This window comes from Camelus bactrianus, chromosome 6 (genome assembly GCF_048773025.1).
Source record: "Camelus bactrianus isolate YW-2024 breed Bactrian camel chromosome 6, ASM4877302v1, whole genome shotgun sequence".
Lineage (NCBI taxonomy): Eukaryota > Metazoa > Chordata > Mammalia > Artiodactyla > Camelidae > Camelus > Camelus bactrianus.
The window spans coordinates 63,552,170-63,575,306 of NC_133544.1; the positions used below are offsets into that span (position 1 = coordinate 63,552,170).

The following is a 23,137-nucleotide window of genomic DNA, read 5'->3' on the forward strand; positions in this document are numbered from 1 at the left end:
TAAGCTCGATCACTAGGATAAGACAGTGAAAGAAAAATCCATTGTTTGTAAAGTTTCACGTTCCCATTGCAACCAGCAAGTAATCTGACTGCAATGTTTTTAAGAATTTTTTTTTTTTTTTTTTTTGGTTTGGGATTTTTTTCTGCTTGATGTTTTGTGTGAAGCAGGCTGTAGTCACGTTTCTTCTTCCTGTAACTGTGAATGCCTCCAGTCTGCTATACCAGAAAGAAGTGTTATCAACTCATCACTACATGCTGAAAAATTAATGTCTAAAAGAATCTGATCTTTTAGAAATAAGTAACCCAAAGAATCTACAGTTCATTTCTGCTCTAAGAATGAGAATTTTGTAAAAAGTGTTATCTTTATGAATTGTTTATATTCTCTGAATATGGGCTCTTCTGATTTTATTTTGATTGAATTGATGTATTCTATCCCTTGAGCCATCAGCCCAGTAATTTTGGGCAACCTAAGAGGAAGCCTGGTGTAGTTTCCTCCCTCTGTGCATTGCTTTTTCTCTGAGAGACTCTCAAAGAGCTGTTGGACCTGGTGTGCTAATGGGTGATTGCAGTCCCAGGATGAAGGGATTAATCCCTGTGCTCTAAGATCAAACACATGCAGAGTCACTTGTAGACTGAAGGAAAGCCCAGGACTGGTCTCAGATCTGGTGTATCAATGTTGGTAGATCCTCTGATTGGACAGAAATTTTTCTTAGTTCCCAGGAAATGTGTCTCAAAAACACATAGTGTTAAAGGGGGCGATAAGTGGTGTCTTCGCTCTGGGATGAGGACACTGCTTGGAGGCATTAGGTCAGAGAGAAGACTCCTTGAGTCTGAAACAATATTCCCTGTGGGGGAGGGCTTGTGGCATCCTCAAGGTCCAGCTCAAGTTTCATCTTCAAGAGCTCTTTCCAGCTGACTGTACCCAACAAAAAGTTCCCTGCTACCATCTGTTTACTTTCTTGGGACTTTGATATGCTTGTTTTACTTGTGAAGAGTCTGTGCTCCTCGTTTTTCCAGCGCTACCCAATAACCACCTTCTTGCCATCCCTACTCCCTCATCTGTCGGTTTTCTTATCAGAACAAGACAAATGAACTGTCAGGATGTGGGGATTTAGTGTCAGATTTTCACCTTGTGGATTTGCTTTTAGTTATACCTTTAGAGAATGTATTATTTAAAAAAAATTTTGCAATCTGTACATATGTCTCTTCTAATTCGATGAAATTCAATTCACAGCAACTACTTTCAGAGCACCTGTTTTGTACTGGGCATCGAGCTCTGTGACAGATGGAATTATGTATATGGACAGAAGTGGGTTCACCTTCTTGCCTCATCATATACTAGTGTGTGACCCAGTGCACAGCTCGCATCCTGAGTTCCATTCCCTTTGCTTCTCCACGATGTTCTCTTTTATGTTGCCATTGCTTTATTTAGTAAATGATGTTAAAATATGGTGAGATTATTTGTTTTGACGACTTCGTTGATATGGGTTCGCATTCTGAAACTGCTGCAGTAGACAACATGGAGTAAATCCCTAAGGAAAAGAGTCAGGGGGACGTGGGCAGTCAGCTCTTACATTATTTCCCCGTGACACTCACAGGCTGCACATCGGTGCTGAGACATACACAGTGGATCATGGTTGGGGTTTTTGAACAAAGGCTTCATACACTTGCCCCACTGTGGTCCGTATACTGTCACAGTGAAACACAGCAGTACAATAACCACCCTCTTCCTTTCTCCTTTCCTTGGCATCTTGCCATCACCACCCTCTGCCTCTAGAATACCTCAGAAATGTCTTTTCTCCAATGCTGGTATTGTGGTTGAATGGTATAAACTCGGATGCAGAAATTATTGCAATTACACAGTTAGTAAGTAAAACACTAAGAACTAAGTGATGAATGGGCAAAGGACAAATGAAGAAAGTCCTTCTTTGGTTAACAGCCTTGGAAAAATGTTCTAATTCACTAGCAATAAGAATGTAAATAAAGCATTAACAAACCAACTTTTAAAAACAGATATTTAAACAGTGGTTTTTCTTTTTTGAAATGATGGTGTTTTCAATTCCGGCAAGGTGTTGGTAACAATATTAAATTGTTTTAATTTTATTGGAAACCGATAGTACAAATATTCATTCTAGTTTGGGCAAATGGTCCACTTTGGGAAATTTACTGTGAGAAAATAACATGTATGTTGAAATGTAAAGTGAGGTTACTATCATCAGAGAATGGAGACTTTCTTATATTTGATCTTTGCAAAAAGCAGTATTAAAATACTTTCATTCAATTCTTTGATTTTGTGCAGTTAAGTACAGTTTAGGGAAGACCCTTATTCACTTCCAAGGATTCTTCTGAAAGTCAGCTGATGAGATTAGTGAAAAAGGTGAGAGTATAACTCGACAAAAATTAGAAGCTATTCTTGGGCGTATGACTTTGGAATTCCATGTTCAGTATTGTTGAAACAAATCCTTCAAAGTAAATGTTTCGTTGTTGAGGTCATGAATATTCACTTACAGGATAAATGGCAACACAGTAATTGTAATGATTGTGGATTAGTATTGTGGTTCAAAATATTTTAGTGGTAGCTTCATATATAGATTTTCACTATGCTTTAATTGAAACAATGTAAACATAGGTGAGTTTGATATGCTTGGGAAAATGTTTGAAGATAAAAAAGCAGCTGTACTGATGATAAATCCATTGGCTTGAGATGCTAGAAAGAAATTGAAATACATTTTATGAATTATGAGTGGAAAAAAGCAATATTTCAAAATTAATAATCTGTATAATATGTAACTTATGTATGTGTAACTAAATTAAGACATTAAACATTTAAAAATAGAATCTGATAATTTTATTTATAATTTAATGTATCGATATCATCAGGTTGGCAAAAACTTTAAATTTTCCAATTGAGGAAAGGTGGGGACTTACTTCAGACCGTATATGTGTGTATATATCTATATATACATGTATGGTTGTGTACATGTAGTTTATATAGAGAGAGAGTTTTCCTCATATAGACATACCATAATTTTAAATAATGAGAATGTTACATACAAATGTATTCATTACAGCAAATTCTACAACAGGAGAAATGTAGAAGCTGCCCAAATTCTCCATCATACAAGAACTGATTAAACCATAGTATGTTCCTATGTGCAGTATTAATGTAGCTCATTAAAAATGCTGGTTAGTAAAAGTATCTAATAACATGGAATTGATCTTATATTGTTAAAAAAGATGAAATGTGTATATGGAGTATGATTACATGTACAGAGTATGTAATAATCCATTGAAAAAGAAAACTGGGAAGGAATATACCCAAATAGTAACCGTAGTTGCTTCTTGGTCAGTTGAGTTTCTTTTGACCTAGAACACTGAAATGAACTTCAGGGAGGGAAGAGCTCGGGTCACTGAGTTATAGATCCCAACCATGCCGTCTTCCCAGGGCAGTCATCTGCTGAACTCAGGATGATCATTTACTGCTGAATAAGGTCAACCATGCAAAGCTTTCCCTGCTAGTAAATTAAATTACATACATTAAATTTTTTTTCTTATTGGCCCCAATTCTGGGCCTCTTCCTGAACATGGGAAGAGAGGTGCCCTCCTGGAGTCTCCATAATCCCCTCCCCTGATCCACACCGAACCTCCAAACAAAGAGAGAACAAACTTCATCTTTCATTTTGGGCAATGTCCTCAGCCCTTGAAAATTCCTCCATAGTGCTTCAGTCTTTAGCTGATGGCTCTTATCTCAGTTAAAATACAGTGTTCGCTCCCTCTCACTCCAACCTCAGAAAACCTAAAGCCTCCATCTACTACCATTGTTCACTAAACTAGTGTGAATTGATTTCAGGTGATTTCTTGAGATCAAGTTTTGATGGGAATAGAATAAAAAGCATATGAATGATGTGATGGGGAGGAGGGTCCAAGAAAGGGCCCAGAAAGAGGAGAATGAGAAACCATGGATGACTTGATTTCCAGTAGCAGAGGGTTGGCAGCTGGCAGCCCCCCTTAGCTCTTGCCAAGACTTTGGACCATTCCAGCCACAGCTGAGAACTTTTTCTTTTGGTGGAAACTGCAGGATACTGTACTCCATGAATTCTCATATTTTCTGGCTGGCAGAGATGCTAAGAAAGTACACATCCAAAAATCGGCCTTTATGTTTTCTGGGGAGATCAGGTTAATATCAATTCAAGCGATAAACACTCTGAGCCCACAACAGCATCTTCCCTGGTGCTGATGTCCTCATGTCTTCTCTTGCACTTTGACCCCATGCTTCCTAGTTTTCCTAGCTTTATTAAATAGGGACTGACCAGAAAGGACCGTTTTCTTAGGGCAAAAAACTAGCAATACAGACTTAGGGAAAGTCGAGATATCATCTCTTACAAGTAGTTGGAGCACAGGGACATCCTTGGAAGGCCTGGCAACAAACTAGAAATGACAGTCTGATGGGCAGAATCCCCAGCCCCGTTGTCCTGCATGGGGGGAAAGGAAAGGTCCTTCTGCTCACGGTTCTGAAAGCCTGTCCAGTGTGTGATCACCACGTGGATTCAGAGAGGGAGATGGGCAGGGTCAGTGATACAGAAAGGTGTTCTGTGCAAGTTTTGGATAGATTTGCAGGTGTCCCTAAAGTACATGTAAAGTGGTAATAACCTGTTTTCCAATAATTCCCTTAACTCTCAGCCTCTTAGACTTAGTCACAACTCATCCTTCTCAATTCCCAACAGGAAGCATTAAGTCCCTGAAGATGCTCAGGAGAAAGTCTCCCAGTGTCTCCCTTGGGCAGGTGTTAGATGACTGATGGGATCACAAGTATGGGAATTTCTGAGAGGCTGATTCTCATGCCCTGCCCCCGTGGATGTTTCCTGGGTAGTTGGCGGTTGTGCCCCACATCTGTTGTAAACTGGCCCAAAGCCAGCAGCTCTTGTTCTCTGTACTGGAAAGGGACTCAAATGTGGGGTGTCAGGGGGTACAGGAACCACAGGATGTCTCTAGTACCTCATAGGGGTCTCTGGTGCTTCGTAAGGAAGACAGGTCTATTGGATTAGGTGGGTGGTGAGAAGGCTGTCAGCCGTGGACTTGAGCCATTACCCAGCACTCAGCTTCCATTTATCTTACCACTTTCCAACTCTCTCTTAGAACATGTGCTTTCTCAAATTTATTAGCCAATCTATATAGTCAGTTCTGACTTCTGGGATGAGTGTGATGGCATCGACACTGCTGAACAAAGAGATCTCGTCCAGGTGTGGTGGAGGCCAGGTGGCTTGGGGTGTGGAAGCCAAAAAGTAATGGCAGAACCATCCTAATGTCTCATGGCAAGCAACGTATCAGAGTGAAAGCCATGGTAGGAGGAAAGTGTCTATTGCATTTCTGTTTTAAATACATTACAAGCTTTATACTTTTTGATAAAAATCTGTCTTCCTTCCATACAATCTGTACTGATAGTTGAGTTAATTATTGTATGTAGGATGGAGTCTCAATTTTCATCATTGAATTCTCTGTATGCAGAAACAGTGTACAGAAAGTGGGGGACAGAAATCCAAATGTAAATATAGGGTGGTTAGAGACCTGCTTATGCCTCGTACTTGGAGTCTGCTTTGGAGGGTGGAAGATTTTACTCTAAAGTCAGAATCACTTATTTTACTTTGAATCTGAAGACTAATAAAGATTATGTTGACTTTCTGGAGGCTAGTTTTTAGTAGAGCAGATCTGCCATAAACAAATACACGGTAGAATGAAATGTGGTATCAGGAGAACACAGGTAGACCAGAGAGCTGGAGTTGTCTAAGGTGACACTGTTTCTTTCTCCCGTTGAAGGTATATGACCTGGACAGCTCCCATTACAGTCCACTGAACTGAATGCCAAAGGCATTCCAGCCTTTGTCCTGGATCTTCATAAATCTGTATATCATACAAATCTGAGATTCAATTCTGAGCCTTTAGAGGCGTGATATGTATTTAGCCCACTTTTCAATGGCAAATTACAGTGATGTAGTAGCTGGACTTGGATTTAGGTAGACACCTCCAAGTCTTTCTGAGTCAAGTACCTTTAGGGTCATAATAACAATGGAGTTCAGTCTCAGTCCTGAACTATCTTCTCCCATCAAAACATGCAAAGTCCTGCTTTGCAAACAGATCTCTGAGAAAAATGCCCATAAATGGCGCAAGGTGGTGCTAACTTTCCAGACACACATGGGTAGGGTAGGACTGAGAAGCAAAAAGCCAGAATAGGAAGGGACCCGGTTTGCATCATTTCCCTGCTGAGATGCAAATCATCTGGGACAAGTTCATTGAACAGAACTGAGAGGTGGAAAGTTTGTAGACTATCAACACTGAGTCAATTTCAAAGAAGAAAGTCTGAATTTATAAAGTGGAGGACCAATGATCCAGATTAAGGAAAGATATTGAGGAATAAATGCTGCAGAAGACATTAAGTGAATAATTGGCTATGGAACAATGACCTGGAGAGTATTTTTTATGGTTGACATGTGCTCCAAGTTAGTCCAAGCTTGAGTTCTTTGCTCCTGACTGGTGCCTGGGAGGACAGAGAAATGGAAGAGGAAGTCTGTCCATAGAGGTGCCTGGTGAAATTTTAAGATTTAACTCATATATGAGTTATTGACCTTGTAATGGAAATAAGAATGCACAGGAGAGCCCTTTGAGAGTTAGCTTCAGAAAGGAAACACTGAAAAATAGAAATAAGCTAGAATATTGACAGGAAAAGAGGACATTTCATGTTTAGTGGTTGGTCAGATTTAACACAGTTTGGAACTTCTCATTTTCCATCAGGATGTTGGTAATAACATTTCAGTGAACTTGGGTCTTTATGTCTTGAGTGGAGTGAAGTCGGCAGTGGCTAGTTTGGTCAGTTCAATCAGGAGACACAGGGGACAATTAGTCTGGTCCCTGATTGTGTTGTTTGGCAGAGCATCTGGCTCCCAAACACGTCAAGATGTCTTGTGATTTTCAGGTCTTTTGTGTTCGAATGCTGTTCAGGGCTGTTATTACCTGAAGACATTGCCTTTTCCACCTTGTGTCTGTACAATGTGGGACATCCTGTATTGGAGACAGAGGTGACTTATTTACAAGCATTACCTAAGATCTAATTAACATCAGTAACTCAAGTGGTTGACAAGATTGGATTCTGAAGCTGTCATATAGGAATACAGACTTTCTGATCTTTTTCTTACTGTCCCAAAATATAACCAGATAATCCTTTGTTTGATTACTCGAGGGCCAAGTTACTTTCTTGCAGAAACATTCTTAAGAATTTCTTTAAAAAACCTAGGAAAGTGTAACACTTATAGACAAGCCACAGCCTGAAGCCTGGGCTGCTGACTTGAGCACAGATGGGAGAATGTTAACAGCCAAGAAATATGAGGTCTTTGGCTCCTTTCCCAGAACTGCCAGGCTAAGACCTTGGCAGAGACTCAACAGGAAACGGAACTCCATTTGCATATCCTTTTATACATGGGAGATTAAAAGCTTCAACCTTGAGTGATCACAGTTTTTGAGAATCCCGATGAGGCATTAAAGAGGAGGAGGAATGTCCCAAGGGAGGTGAGCTGGAGGCAAAGCAAGGTAGGTGTGAGGTTAGCAATGACTTTCAATCCCCTTTGATTAACCACGAGTGTATTTTGTTTAGTTCTTTTTCTGATTTTATTGGGTCACATAAAGGAATCAGCCAGGCAGGAATCTGTGCTCCGTAATTTTGGGAATCTGTCAAATTTCATGTCCTTTGTCCCATGGCTACTTCCTTCTCTTGCTGGGCAGAGCCCTATAGTTCGCTAGTGTTAAAGGAATCACAGAGATCATCTAATAAAAAGCCTTGATTGTACAGGTGAGAATCTGAGGCTCAAGGAGGTCAAGTGACTTACCTAAAGTCACACAAAAAGAAGTAAGAGTTCTGACTCCCAAACAAATTTTTTTTCAACAGGCTGCTAGGTCCTTCTTAGCAGGTGGAAGTTTCCTCAGATCTCAGACAGCTTCTTTTCAGCTTGGGATCTGGCACAGATGCCGGTCCCTGTCTTCTCCCATCAGAACATGCATTTCTGGCAAGAGAGCAGCGCTGATTCGTGGGCTTTTCTTCCTAATTCCCCTGGATAAAGTCTCTATGGGGTTTTTTGTTTTGTTTTGTTTTGTTTTGTTTTGTCATTTTTAAATGGAAGAAGCCAAAGTACTAAAATGAGGATATTTATCTGGGATTCACTTACAGGAACTTGGTTTTCTTGGCCAAGTGCTGTAGTGAACTACCCCTAGGTAGAACGCACGAGCAGCAACTACTTCATGGAATCTTTGTAATAACTCTACGAAGTAGGCATTACTGTAACTGTTTGATCTATGGGGAAATAGAGGTTTAGAGACGTGAAGCCGCCCTGTTCAAGGTCCCACAGTGAATGAGGAGTTGATTCTTGCTCGCTTTTGTCTGATTCCAGAGCATGCGCTCTTTTTATTATTAAAAGAACTCATGTATAAAAACATAAATGCAGGGGGGTGGGGTAGTATCATGGGAGACCCGATAGGAAATAGTTCTGCCCTCCTTGCGTAGCTTCCTCGTATAGAATAGTGCCTACTACTGTCAGAAAGGACTCTGGGAAGGCTTTGGGCCCACTCTTTGGCCCACAGACATGATCCAAAAACCAGATTTTTAATAAGCTCCAGGAAAAGGAGACCCTTGGGTTGTGTGGCCTGTATCTTTGTGTCCTCTTTCTTTTCTTCTTAGTGAGCCTGGCCAGAGGTTTGCTGATTTTGGTTACTTTTTACAAAAACCAGCTCTTGGTTTGATTGATTTTTTTCCTATTGTTTTTTAAATCTCTGTTTTATTTATTTCCTCCCTGATCTTTATTGTTTCCTTCCTTCTGCTGACTTTAGGTTTTGTTTGTTCTTTTTCTAAATCGTTTAGATGGTAGGTTAGGTTGTTTATTTGAGATTGTTCTATTTTTTGAGGAAGGCTTTTATCTACTATGAACTTCCCTCCTTGGACTGCTTTTGCTGCATCTCCTAGATTTTGTGTGGCTGTGTTTTCATTGTCATTTGTCTCAAGGTCTTTTAAAACTTATTCTTTGGTTTCATCACTGACCCACTGGTTTTTTTAGTAGCATGTTGTTTAATTTCCATGCTGTCATTTTTTCCTCCGGTTTTTCTTTCTGTGGTTGATTTCTAGTTTCATGCTGGCCTGGTATCTTTGGAGGCAGGCTGCTTGCTCTTGTGTCCAAGCTCAGCTACTCGCCAGCCATACGACCTTGGCCAGTGCCTTGCCCTCTCCTTGCTTCTCTGTTTTCATCTACAAAATAAGGACAATGATAGCAATGGGTTATCGTGAAGATTGAACAAATTAAACATGTACGCTACTTTGAATAGCGATTTGCACGTAGAAAAGTACTCTGTGACCGTAGGCCATCAATGATTATTGTTACTAGCACCTATTTACAGCTGCTGGTGATTTTTATTTCAAGGAGATTTTCATTTTTAGCTTCTTTTTGGTGAAATTTCAGAAACTTTTGTCTTTTTCTCAGCTCATAGGAAATGGGGGTGACTGATCAGAGCATCATAAAAGGTGAGAAAGGGAAGGGGCCTCAGGCTGTATCAGTTTCATCTTTCTCGCCTTGTACGTGGGCCTTGGGAGGGGAAGTGATGGGCTCAGGTTCTCACGGGGCAAAAGTAGGTTTTGAACACAGGCTCCAGGCTGGTGGGTTTCTTTTCCATTGTGTAATAACCCTTCACAGGCTGCAATTCAACACTGTTCAACTTCTCCAGGACTTAGGGTAATATAGGAACATGCCAGGCTGGGGACCCTGTGGGAGGAGCTGACCAGTGCTGAGTATAGTAACACTGCCATTCTTACAATCTTATAGCGCCTCATTTGCTTTCTTTTTCTTAGCAGCTTTGCCATATTGTCGACTTGCATTTATCTTGCAAAAGAAAGAAGGGAAGATTTTTGTCTCTGAATGGAAGGCAGGCTCTGGCCATCGATTGGTCTGTTCCTTAGCAGATAGGGTCAGAGGCACTGCTGCAGGGACCAAGGGCAGTGGGTGAGGAGTAGGGTCCCTAATGAGTGGGGTTTACTTAGGCTGAGATGAGAGAGTGGGAGACCTGTCTTTCTTCTTTATACTGAACACCTGCTGTGTACTTGGTATGAGCTAGGCTCCCATAGGAATGCAAAAGGACCAAGGGCAGGATTTGAGATTTCAAGGAGTGTTTTTTATAAAGAAATAGAAAGCAAGGATGGCACCGTAGTGGAGCCTCTGAAGTTCTTTGAGGACCCCACACTCCCACGATGCCCATGAGACTTCTTACTCTTCCAGCTCAGCTTGGCTGGGAGGAGACTTTCCAGCTGATCAGAGGGGAGAACAGCACAGCAGGAACGTGAACTGAAAATACAGGGGAAATAGGGGGCTTTCTTGTGGTGGCCAGGTGACGGGGTGTGGTGGGAGGAGTTCTTGGCCAGGGGCTGGAAGACCTGCTCTCTTCTGGTTTTGCCACTAGCTGGTTGTGGGATGGAGAGAAAGTCACTTAATTTCTCCATTCCTCAGTTTCTACACCTTCGGTGGAAGAGAATGAACCGGGAGGTGAAGTTTCTCACTGTTCTCACACTCTGTGTGTTGGCCGGGATCGAGGTAGGGCTGCAGGGCTGAGGAGGAGACGCCTCACATGAAAAATATGATGATGGTTTGGATGCTGAGAAATAGACTAGCTGTGGACTCAGAGATTTTTAAGTTGATTCTTATCACAGAGGAGAGTTATTGCTGCTGTGTCGCTCTCTGATTTTCACTTGTAGTGCTGGCTCCTTTGTGGATCTTTGTGTCCTTATTTATCAGCTTGGTGCATGAAACCCTTCTACGCACCCACCCCTTAAGGCAACTGCGGTACTTAATGCCCCATCAATTGCATGATTATAACATGCGCTCTGCAGGCACAGTTGAAGTCTTTAGGCGGGAGGAGGCCTTTGACGTGACAGAGCTTCTGACAACTCAGACTCAGGTTGGTGTTTTAGTTTGTTAGTTTTTTGTGTTTTTGTTTTGTTTTGTTTTTTTTTTTTTTTTTGATGGTGTCCCTGTGGATGCTAACTTTCCTTCTCACTGCCTCTGAGAAAGATTGCTCACTTCGGTCAGGTGACAGTGAAGACGGAGCCAACTACAGGGCCTACCCTGGGCTCTGTGGTCCCAGGACCCCCAGATGTCCTGAAGGGGGAATCCCTAAAGTTTTGCGAGGAATTGTGAAAACACTCCAGCTTTCTCCATAGTTAGTCCAAATTCCTCAGGTTTATCTGTGGCTGGCTTCCCGGAGATGAGGCAAAACCAAGAACCTCACTGAGGTAAACATGTTTTATTTCAGCCTCCCTGTCTATTGGGACAGTTTGCAGGAGGCACATGGGTCTGCAGGTGTAGATGAGGTGGCAGCCTCTCCCATGGAGATGCTGGAGTGGAGTCATCCTGGGGACCAGCGAGAGAAATGCTTCACCGGATTTGTATGCTCTCCTTTTATGGCTGGGAAGACACTCATCAGCCCATTGAATGTGGTCACCTAAGGAGGGAGACAAGGTAAAGGGCCCAATGTTTCCTGCCCCGTATTCCATTAGTCAATAATCCAACTCCGCCATCTTCCTTTTCATGTTCTGAGTTTTGATCTTTTCAGGATTGCCTCCTTGCCACTTGTGCGAATTCGTGGAATTCCATCACCTGGTTTTGAAAAATGAAAGTCTGAACTACTAGTGAAATTGCTCGCAGCAAGAGAAGAAGAAAACGTTATTGCCTAGTCCTGCAAGTTGCAGAAAAGCTGATACTATTATATGTCATAAAACTGGACATGGAAACATTACCTCTAACAGAAAAGCCCAGCAAACACTCAGACTCTGAATGTTACTCTTCCTTCTCATACCAGGCTTTTGCTGAAACGTGACCTTCTCCTTATAGCCTTTCTTGATCACCCGATTTAAAGGCGTTACCTCCCCTAGCCCCCGATTACATACTCTCTCTCCCCCTGCAAGTCTTCTCCACGGTGATTAGCATCACCCAACACATATTTTACTTAGTTTATTTTGTATTGAGTTTATTTTGTATTTTCACTAAAGTAAACTCATGATCTTCTGGATTCCCAGTATTTCTAGAAAAGTTCCTGGCACACAGTAGCAGCTACTTAATAAATTATTATTGAATATATAAATGAATGTTGTTATATTCTATGAAAGCAGCTTTAATCTCCCAAAGTCTACACTTTGGATTGGTTTTCTTCCTTAATGATTTCTTGCCCTAATAATGTATTTATGTTGGCATTGCTTTTTTCTGAAAGTTATAAATACTCATGAGGCAATGTCCTCACAGCAGAAAAGGATAATTAAGGCTTCCCTATTCTCCCACATGTATGCAGGCAATAGAAAATTTATGACTATTTGATTTTTTATTTAAGCACAGAGTCTGAGAACCTGCCTTGTTTAAATGAATATGAGCAATTGGATACTGGCCTGACTTCCTTCGTCCCATCACCAGGTCCTTTTCCAACTGGGTGGCATGATGCTCTGGGCTGACTGCACCTGGGAGCCACGAGCATCCAGGGTGTGCCTTCAGAGGGTGCCTCCAGTGGTTGGCTCATGCCACCAGACACCAGCTCCACTCACAGTGCATGTGTTTGTATTCATGTCAATTGCTAAAAGCACAAAACCTCAGGGATTCTGCATTCCTGGGGAATTCCAAAGTCATTTGGTGTTGGTGGTGGTAGCGTGAGGGTGAGAAGGAATTAGGAATTGCTCTTTTGTTTAGGAAAATGTGCCATTCGTATGTCAGGGTACCTAGTACTCACTCATTGCACATTTCACTCACTCATTCATTCGGCACGTTCGTTGAATGCCCATTCTGTGCCAGGCTTATTCTAAGTGCTGGAGTTAAGGGAGTGAAGGCGGTGAACAAAACAGACAAATCCCGGCCATCATGGAGCTTGTACTCCAGTGGAAAGCCCAACAACAAACACACAAGCGAGTAAAACATCCAGTACATCAAGTGGTGATAATTCTTCTACAGAGAAGAATTAAGCACAGAGAAGAGACGGTATTTGCCAGAGGAATGACTAAAGGGCTCTGATCAAAAAAAATATTAGAGATGTGTAACCTCATCATTTCAATTTACATTTGGGGGCGAGATGTTGAATTGAGGAGTAAGAAAGAAGCCTCGATCCTGGATTTTTTCAACTTGCTGGTGTGGAAAATTTATTAGTCTGAGGCCCTGAGCGGGTGGTGGAGCGGGGGGTGGTTAAGACCCTACTGAAAATAGGGTAAGTTTGGTTTGAACTTAGTTCTCTTCTCTGCATGGTGGCTCCTGCGCCTTCATTCACCACAGCGCTCTCTGATGTCAGTTTGCTCGTTGTGAATGCAGGTGGATGACAGATCTTGAGCCCTTTTGTGGCCTCGATGTAAGTGATAATAAGTCAGTGAAAATGGAAGAGACAGACTCAGACAGTTTGCTTCACAGCGCAGATATATGTGGATGGTTAAGTGAGCAATTCTATGGACCTTCCAGGGACCCACAGAATTCCTCCTGCTCTCACCACCCTAGCCCCAGAACCCTATAGCTGCCATTCCCGGCAAGCCTCTGAGAAAGCAGTGAACGCATGAGCACCCAAGGGAGTCCAACAAGATGCTGCCTTTGACAGGCCTCAGAAGGGAGGTCTATGTCCCATGTTGTGGCCTGGCAGACAGCTGCTGATGGAGGGTGGGCTCAGGAGTATGAGCAGCAGGCGGCGGGGCAGTGGTTTTCCTCCGTCAGCCACGGGAGTGAGGCATCTCCGGAGAACAGCCTGGAAGCTGAAATTCCACCTGGTGTTTTAACGCATGGGAGGGAGAAGTGGGAGGTGGTCCCCTCTCCCGGGGACGGGCCAAGGAGTCAAGGGCAACCTCTGCATTGCACAGATGGCTGGACACCACACACTCATTCCCAGCCGTGCTGTAATTCAGATACTGTGATAGATGATGTGTATCCTGAGTGTACCCCCTAGCCCCCAGCCCAGTGCCAGGGCCGTCACCACCTTCTGACCCAGACCCAGATCCTGGCTCTGCCTCTGTAACCTTGGGTAAGCTGCCCAGTCTGTCTGAGGTGCAGTATCCCCATCTGTACAATGACAGTGACGACCACACGGGGCTGTCCTAAGGGCTAAGTGAGTCCACACCTGCAAAGTGGTTGCGCCTTGGCACTCAGTAATTCAGTTCACTTTCTCTTCCATTATTGCACTTTATAGTTTGCTCTCTCTTATGGTAAGTAACATTCATGGAATAGCTACCATGTGCAATGCAATTTACTTTCTATCATTTGCTTTTTACAACACTGTGAAGTTGAAACTCTTATTACCTCTGAAGATATGACTCTTATGCCCATTGCAAAGATGAAGAGATGCAGGTGATTTTAGAAGGCAGAGTGAAGCTTGTGTCAGGATCACAAAATCTCAGATCTGGAAAACATTTGAGAAGTCATCTGGGACCACTGTGGCGTGGTCCAGGGTTCTTGACAGATGGTCACAGAGCATTGATTTGAACAGGTCTGGTGGCGAGGGCATGGACCTGTTGTTCCTTATTTCTGCCGCATCCTGCGGATGGCCTCCTCTATCAAAGCTCCCACCAACCCCCTGAATCACATACTGTGTCCTCCAGCTCCAGAAATCTGCCACCCTCCCTTACTAGCAGTGGTCTCCTGGGCAAGTGTTTCAGCTTTTCTGTGCCTTACTGTCCTCATTTGTAAAATTGAAGATAATAAAAAATGCTCTTAGGGTTGTTGAGAGGATTAAATCATATGACACATGTGAAGTGCTCCGAATAGTGCTTGTCATCCATCAGCAGGCACACAACAGATATTAATTATTATTACAGTTCACATGCAGTTTTATGAATTTGTCCAGACATTTTCCCTCTTCCTCCTCATCAAAGACATCCTTCCCAGTCTGTGTCAGAAGGACCCACTGGGTCTTTTCCTAGGAATCCATCCTGCAGGCCTTATATAACCATGGTTCCAAAACATTGATGACATCTACATAACTAACACGCAAATGTCATTTTTTTTCATATGTACATACTTGAAAGTCCTGGCAGAATCCCCAGTGGTGGGAAGACTGAGAGGACCCTTGGTGGAACAGTGAGGATCTCTGACTGGAACCGACTGTGTGTGTCTGGCAAACACTTGTCAGCCTCTCTGTACATCTATGGAGGGCAGGATCTTTGATTAGAAAGCTAATTGGAGAACATTTTCCCTAGAAGGAGTCCAATGACACTTTAAGAAATTTTATTTAAAATTTAAAAATATTTTTACAAATTCATCAAGGTATACTTGATGTGCAGTAAACTGCACAGTATTTACAATAAACTGCACATATTTACAGGGCACAGCCTGATGAGTTCAGGCACATTCCTATACGTCCATGAAGCCATTGCCATAATCAAGTTACTGAACATACACACCACCACCAAAATTCCAATGACGTATTTAACAAGGTGAATGGCAGATTTTCTAGATGAGGTCGGAAGGAAGGCTACAGCCTCAGAATAGGCTGTCAATCATCTAAATCTGGAAAAGTACATTGTTCAAGATAAAAGTGGAGTTTAAATTGAGCTGTCCAAAATGATCTTATCTATGTATATGCATGACTTGGATATTGGGCTGTACACCAGAAACTGACACATTGTAACTGACTGTATTTTAGTAAAAAAAATGTTTTTTAAATAAATTGAACTGTCCAAAGAAGGAGAAGTAAATGCCAGTGGAGTGGGAATGTAAATTGGAAATATGGAAAAATGTATGGAGGTTCCTTAAAAAACTAAAAATAGAGCTACCATCCAGCCATCCCACACCTGGGCATATTTCTGGAGGAAACTCTAATTCCAAAAGGTATTTTCACTCCTGTGTTCATAGCATCACTATTTTCAATAGCCAAGGCATGGAAGCAACCTAAATGTTCTTCAACAAATGACTGGATAAAGAAGTTGTGAGATATATGTGTGTGTGTGTGTGTACATATATATGTACACACACACACACACACACACACACACACACACCACACAATGGAATATTACTTGGCCATAAAAAATAAAACAATGCCATTTGCAGCAACATGGATGGACCTAGAGAATATCATACTAAGTCAGACACTGAAAGACAAACATTATATGATATCACTTGTATGTAGAATCTAAAAAATAATACAAATAAATCTATATACAAAACAGAAACAGACTCACAGACATATCAAACAAACCTATGATTACCAAAGGGGAAAGGAGGGGAGGAGGAATAAATTAAGAGTTTGGGATTAGCAGATATATACTACTGTGCATAAAATAGATAAGCAACAAAGATTTATTGTATAACACAGGGAACTGCAGTCAGTATCTGATAATAACCTATAATGGAAAATAATCTGAAAAAATATGTAAAACTGAATCACTTTGCTATACACCTGAAACTAACACAATATTGTAAATCAACTATATTTCAATTAAAAAAAAGTAATGCCAGTGGAAGAAATTTTGCAATGTTTTGCTTCTAGCACATATAGAAGAAGCAAAGAGGTAGAGATGGGAAGGAGCACAAAATTCCAAAACAGTTCAGAATGCTAGAGAGCAAGTCTTGCCCTCCACGTTGGGCAAGACTACAGGCAGTACATACTATTGGTGCCGAGGGAAGAAAGGAGTGTTGCCACCTTCCCAACACCCTGCCTCTAGAACAGCTAGATTCCTGGTGTATATGGTTTCAGAGAAACTGGACATCACTCACCATCATACTTTGGAAAGTACCCCTTCAATCTCTGCCATGTCCTAAGTACTTTGGGATGTGCGTCCAAGTCTTTTATGAAGCTCCAAGAAAACTGTTAAGAGTGAACAGTAAATGCTACACTTTCTGACCTGGGGTCCGTCTCTCCTCTCCTGCCCCACACTGGGCCCCACACGGCCACATCCCACGGGGGACTGCCAATCTCAGCACCATGGGAGCGCGTGGGTGGGCCAGGAGAGACTGAGTCTGAAGAAAGGCAGGAATGTCATCTTTCTCTGGCCCCCACTCCTTAAACTATTTGTTGGAAAGAAAGTCAGGATCTTGTTGGAACCACTGTTCTACTTAGATCTCCATGGTTTTGGAGCTGCTCAGAAGGGAACCAGCAGCAGGGTGGTAGTCGCTGCACAGTAGTAAGATCCTTTATCTCCCTCTGATGCCTTGAGGATCTCCAGCAAGACCTGGTTGTTTACTTGATCAACTTCACCTCTAAAGTTTTCCTGGAAACCAGGGCCATACGTGCCCCCTTCTCGAAATACGAAAGTCATCGTGCTACCCGGAATCTTCCTGTACCAGTAGTTATAGTAGTCACTGATGGGCCCTCCTTTCATGGAGCACCTGAGGGTGACAGATCCCCCCACAGACACAGTCACTGCTGCGTCTTGAGGCACCAACACGTCTGCTGACATGATTCCTGAGAGAAAAGACACGAAGGGCGCTCAGTGAGGACTGGGGCTGAGACCACTGAGTTAAGGTGCACTGTGCTCATGGCCAGGCAGCCTTGATGCCTCCTTATTGCTGACTCTTGCTTGGTTGAGGTCCCGGGATCTGCCTTACCTGCCCAGAAGAGGGTGAGATGGATGAGGGAGCAGACCCTCTGCATGGCTCCGCTTGGGACGGCTCTGCCTCCCAACTCGTCCTCTGCCCGGTCCCTCCTCTGAGTCAACACCTTCTCTGTGACGCATTTGTGACTGAGGAAACCAGCCCCCATCAGCAGCTGTTCCATTACTTAAGAGAGGTTTTGCCAATCCCAGGAGGCACACAGCGCCTGCTGCCTGTTAATGACATGACAACGCCCTTTGGGATCAATCACAGGGTCCAGAGAAGTAAGGCCAGGTGGGAGGAGGTTAAGGCAGTCTATTTGATGGATAACAAGGTTTCTGCTTCCCGCCCTAGAAATTTGATATTATAGCTCTGTTTTCACAGTAATACATGTCATACGCTCTGTGGTGAAGTTAAGAGTTAATGCCAAGAAGAATTATTGACATCTACAGCTTTAATCAAAAGAACCATCAAAGGAAGAGATCGATAGTGTGGATAGTGAGTGCACAAGGACTGTGGATGTTGTAATGATTGTTGTGTTTACTGCAAACTCCCTCCAGGCAAACCTGGATAAGGGTGATTCACCCAAGTGAAAAAGAGCAATCCAATGAAACATTGTCTCCCAGTTTGACCCAGAGTTTCCTGATCTTTATTGAGCTCATCTATCTTCTTTTCTGAAGGGCTCTTAGGTCACCTATGATGAATCACACAAAGCAAAGTATCGTAAGAAACTTAGAAACCACCAGCCCCTCCCAGTTTATGACAGTGAAATTTATTTGCACTTCAAGAGGCATATACATTTATATGTATTTGAATTCTTGGGACCTGCATGTTTGGATTTCAAGGCTGGTAATCTATGAGATATTGAAATTAAACAGGTAAATTAATAATGGAAACTAGAGGGTGCAGCCGATGCTGGGAAGAGGGTCACTTGGTATGCAAAGAGGCAGGAGCAAAGGCAGTATCTGATATCTGAGGATGGGTGCACGACCTAAATTCCTAGGCTAGTGGAGGAAAGACCCACCTGAGCTTCCTTGTTTTCCCCAGTGTAACCTGGACCAGACTGGCCTGAGGAAATTCAGACAAAAGCAAGCTCGTGTTTGCTTGATCTCATGGTAGTCATTCTCCCTATCCTTGCATCGTCTCATTTACTCAAATGCCCATCTCACCCACCATTCCTAGAGGACCATTAGCGAGTACTTAAGGTGGTCATATGCTTTGATATTACAAATTGCACTATTGTAGCCCCCTGTAGGACACAAGGGTGCCTGTTCTCTATAGTTCTTTGAAAGTCGCCAAGGGCAACTTCTCTGGGCTTACAGACTTGATCTTTGATATCGGGTTGCCTAGCTCTTGACACAGCCTATAAATCTAGTCATTTTCACTATGCACCAGACCTTGAGGATTCACTGATGAATGACAGATGTGGTCTCTCCTCTCATGGAGTTTAGTTTCTTGCATGAGAGCCAGTCATCACCTAATGATTTGCATAATGAATATCTCCACTGCTGCAGAGTGACAAGTACTCTGCAGAAAGGGGCTTATGAGAGCACGTTACAGGGGCCAGGAGCTGGTCAGGAGGTCAGGGAAGGCTTCCCTGAAGAAGTAACTTTGCACTGAGACCCAGTGCAGAAGTTACCAGCATGTGCTAGCTATATAGCGTCTGTTTGTCCCTCCAGATCACTGAGTTTCCTACTCTATGAGGCTGACCTCAATGGACAGCATCCACCTGGATCCCTGCTCTCTGGGGTCCTGTTTAGTCTGGCCAATGGGAGGCCCCACCGGGAGACTGGCGAGAAGGAGGAGGGTGAGGTGGGGTGTTAATACCCCGCATTCCTTCCTGCCAGGCTGTGGGTAGGCAGCGGCTGCTCTCCTCTGTCGGAGGCTACAGCTCCCCTCCTACAGCTGCAAGTTTCAATGCAGCCTCCTGTACTTCGTGTTTCAGGTGCAGGGTGGTAGCAGTTTTTCTGTTGCCAGACCCACTGTGTTTCACCATCTCTTTTTGGTTTCCCACAACCCAGCTGAATCAGTTTCCTAGAGATGCTTTAACAAACATCACAAACTGGATGGCTTAAAACAACAGAGCTTTATTGTCTCACAGTTCTGGAGGCTAGAAGTCTGAAGTCAAGGTGTCAGCAGGGCCATGCTCCTTCTGAAACTTCAGGAGAATTCTTCTTGGCCTCTTGCTAGCACCTGGAGGTTGGCTGGCAGTCCTTGGTGTTCTCTGGCTTGGCTTGTCACTGTGTCCCTCCAACCTCCACCTTTGCTGACACACAGTGTTCTCCCAGTCTCTGTCCTTACACGGCTTTCTTCTTACAAAGACATCAGTCAAGTTGGGTTAGGGGCCCGCCCTACTCCAGTATGACCTCATCTTACTAATTACATCAACCTTAATGAATTACATCAATTGCAAAGATCTGATTTCTGGATAAAGTCACTTTCTGAAGTGCTGGGGCTTAAGACTTCAATGTCTTGTTTTTTGAGGGACACAATTAAGTCCATAACACCTGCCCACACCTTTGCTATGTCCTTTTCATCCCTTTGAGAGCACCCTCTGTCTCCTGTTGGGACTCTGCTTGACATGCCAGATATAGGGGGCATATGTAGGGAAAGAACATTCTATATAAGAAATGAGGACATATTAAAAAAAAAAAGCCCTGAGTTAGGAGGAAGTGTTGGAAGCTTAAAGCTGCATTAATATCAAAAGAAGAGTTAGTAGAGCTCAAACGAGCCTCTCTTCCTGGATAATTCCTGTTGAATTCTCCCAAATTATTCAGAAAGTCATTCTGAAAAATTCCAAGACTGCCCTTATGTTTATGGCTGTGATTTCTATCTGCCACAGGTTAGAGGTCATTTTAAGGGTTTATTGCTGGGGGAGGGTGTAGCTCAGTGGTGGTGCTTGTGCTTAGCATGCCTGAGGTCTTGGGTTCAATCCCCAGGACTTCCATTAAAAATAAATTAAATAAATAAACCTAACTACCTCCTCTCCCCACAAACAAAAGAAAGAATTTATTGCTAATGGACAAAAACAACCTTCCTCTAGGCCTGACTAGCAAAGAGTCAGTACAAACAATATATCAAAGCTAGAAGTGGAAAACAGTAGTGGGGAGGGAACAGATGATGGTTTGACTTGATTTGATTTGGAAGGAGCTCGGGACAGGGTGTGGCTGGGGGACTTGCTCTCCTGACCAGCCTCCAAAGCTTGGCCTGGGCCTGTGGCAGGTGCAAGATGGAACTTGAGCGCAAACATAGCCCATGTGGGGTGCCCAGGTGGAAGGCAGAAAAGTGTGCCAGGGTCCCGTCCTTGGATCCTCTCTTTCTCAGGCTCTGGGCAGGCTGAGTTCCTTGTGTTCAGTCATTCTTTCTGTGCCCAGGTCAGCAACTAGACCACAGCTTCCCAGGTCCTGGAGGAAGTCTGTCCCTTTATGTGACTTCTGGTGAGACCTAATGCTCCTTTACAGTCTGGGAGGAATAAATAATAAATGAGATTATTTTGCAAACCCTTGGCTTATCACTTGGCTATTTGTTAGTTTCCTTTCTCCTTGACGTCATTATATAAAAATAAGGATATCTCAGACTTGAACAGTTAGCAGGAGAGATGAGCGCTTTGGGAGGGCTTTACCCATCCTTCCCCACAATCTCCCTCAGCCTCCCATTCTCCCACATCTTTCCCAATTTATGTGCTGTGAAAATACAGCTTCAAGGTAGGTCCCTGAGGCTTCTTTTAATCAGATTGCAGCCCTTCAGCTCCTCCTTTGTAGAAAATCTGGAATTGCCTTTGTATGCAGTGCTTTACAATGCACAAGTGCCACCTCACACTTGTCTGGTCTGGCTTTATCTTCTGTGAACCCCCCTGAAGCACCTGCTGAACCCATGTGGATCCTCAAAAACGCTGACTGAAGTGAAATGTCTTCTGCCCACCGGATGTCTGACTTGAAAGTGACGTGCTGTGTGCAACACACCAGGAGCGCAGAGCAAGACCAGTCAGGAGCTCATTGCCAAGATCATGGCCCCAGGAAGGGCCCCCGGGCTTCAGGTTGTGGCTCTAAACATAGACCATATCACTACAGGAACTTCTGCTCCCTTCAGCCTTACCAGACAGAGGAGGGTTAAGAAAGGCACTGCTGACCTCAAGACGCAAACAGCCACAAGCCCTTTTTGCTTTTCCATTTGTGTACAGTGGCGAGAGACGGCTGTGAGGCTGAGGTAGTTAATATTTCATTTTCAGGGCCAGGGTGCTGCTTGGGGGGTCCCGGGCAAATCAACACGGATGACACAGCAGTGGAGGAAGATCTCTTTACTGGCCTCTTTGAGAACAGAAGGAAAAATGAAAGATTTGAGGGTAGTAGTGATCTTGCAAGCCTTCTCATCCTCGTTCCAGCCTTCACTTCCCCATAATTTCAAGCAAAGGGCTGCTTTTCCTGTTCTTCAGGTGAGTTCTCTGAACTCATACTCCATTTCTTTGAATTTGCACAGACTGTTGAGAATAGGCAGCTGGGTAACCCCACCTCTGCTCAGACAAGCCTCAGACAGAATACCATCCACAGACCTGGGCTGGACGGGGTCCTGGAACTCGAGAGCCCTCATTTGTCACTGTCTGCTCTAGTCTCAGGGGTCAGCTGGGCTGTAGTGGAGAGACCTCTGGATTTAGGCTTGAAAGATTTGAGTTTGCTCCTGACACCGTCACTCACGTGCAAGTCATTTACCCTCTCCAGGTCTCAGTTTTCTAGACAATAAAATGGGGATGATACTGCCTCATGTGGTCATAAAATAATGGACATGGGTCCACCTTGTGAAGGATCTACAGTTAGACCTGCCCTTGGGGTCAGCTGTCCAGTGTGGAAGGTGGGAGGGGCAGGCTTTGGGGTGACCTATGTGGGGGCAGAGGCACCGTGCAGAGGGCGGAACAATAGTAAGTCCCTCCACTCTCACTGTGGTTTCAAGACTCTCCAGGGACAACTGGCCTCTACCAGTAAAAGTTGTCCCAGAGACCAGGGCCACAGGAGTCTCCTTGTTGGTATAGGAAGCTCAGGGAGTCACCTCGGTTCCTCTGACACCAGTGTGTAGTCTGATCATTCACTTCCCCGCCCCTGGTATTCGGTGCTGCAAAATGTTGCTTCTTCTAAAAGGAGCAAACATCTCTTCTTGCTCCAACAAGACACCCAGCTTGATTCCTGAAAAGCAAAATCAAGGGAAAAGGAAGAGAGAGAAACTGAGGCGGCCTCTCAGAGCCTCAGGGGACCGAGGTACCAGAGTGGAATTTCAGAGCCATCTTCCAGTTCAGACTTCCCATCATCTCTCCCGGGAGTCATTTAATCCGGGGAGTCATTTATTCATTCACCTACTTATTGGGCAAACATCCACCGGGCTTTCTGGTGGGCTCAGTGCCGGGTTGGGCTCCGCTGGGGTGACAGTGTTTCGGGCTCACCTGGCCCAGGAAGCTGCAGGCCCCCAGGCTCCACGGACGCTCTTACCTGAGCAGCCGAGCGGCAGGAGGAGGCAGGCAGATGTGCCGCGTGGCTTCCCCTGAGGACTGAAGGGTCTGCTGCTGGGACCGTCTCCTGGCCTTTTCAGCCC

The 23,137-nt window shown here is 43.8% G+C and overlaps 1 protein-coding gene and 1 long non-coding RNA gene across 5 annotated transcripts in view; one reads left to right on the forward strand and one right to left on the reverse strand.

The window, feature by feature from the left end:
- LOC105068757 (M1-specific T cell receptor alpha chain) overlaps positions 1–23,137 on the reverse strand; it is a 493,537-nt gene that overhangs the window by 139,506 nt on the left and 330,894 nt on the right. The gene's annotated exons all lie outside the window — the stretch shown is intronic.
- Positions 5,405–12,158, forward strand: LOC123616760 (uncharacterized). 4 transcript variants are annotated; one of them, XR_012507585.1, is made up of 4 exons: positions 5,405–7,577; positions 9,512–10,976; positions 11,331–11,536; positions 11,631–12,158. It is a non-coding gene; the product is annotated as an uncharacterized LOC123616760 (long non-coding RNA). The 4 variants fall into 4 exon arrangements; XR_006724759.2 differs by lacking the exon at positions 9,512–10,976 and having other exon boundaries at positions 7,429–7,577; XR_012507584.1 differs by lacking the exon at positions 5,405–7,577 and having other exon boundaries at positions 7,586–10,976.